Consider the following 500-nt stretch of genomic DNA (forward strand, 5'->3'; position numbering starts at 1 on the left):
ATACTGGATTTGACCCTGGCGACGACGTCGACCCACAAGACGTTCCACGTGATAGTGGACTCTCCCACTCTCGTCGAGAAGAGTCGGCGGCGGAAAATGACGACTTGGTTGATCGCCGTCCGGTGATTCGCGATGCTCTTCGAGCTTTGGAGGACAAAGTCTGTCGTCATCGGCGCTCCGCCGAGCATCTTGCCGAGGTCGCATACCGCTGTACGGAAGACATCGAGAGCTCGGAGCACTTTGTACACCGATTGCCTGACGTTGAGGATTATTGCGCTCTGCCGGAGCGGCTCCTAGTCATCGAGCCGACAAATAGGTCACTTCGTGCGACAGTGGAGCGCCTTGCGCAGTTGAAAACGGAGATCGTTGCATTCCGTGCTCATGTTCAGCTTTTGATATGGCGAGCGTCTTTGGGCCGCCAGCGCTTACGCGTTCACTCGCGCCGGATCCCGGTACGGCTTAAGCAATCACACATAGAACACCGGGTGAGTACGCATCCT

The sequence above is a fragment of the Plasmopara halstedii genome (assembly GCF_900000015.1).
Source record: "Plasmopara halstedii genome assembly, contig: Scaffold_3060, whole genome shotgun sequence".
Taxonomy (NCBI): domain Eukaryota; phylum Oomycota; class Peronosporomycetes; order Peronosporales; family Peronosporaceae; genus Plasmopara; species Plasmopara halstedii.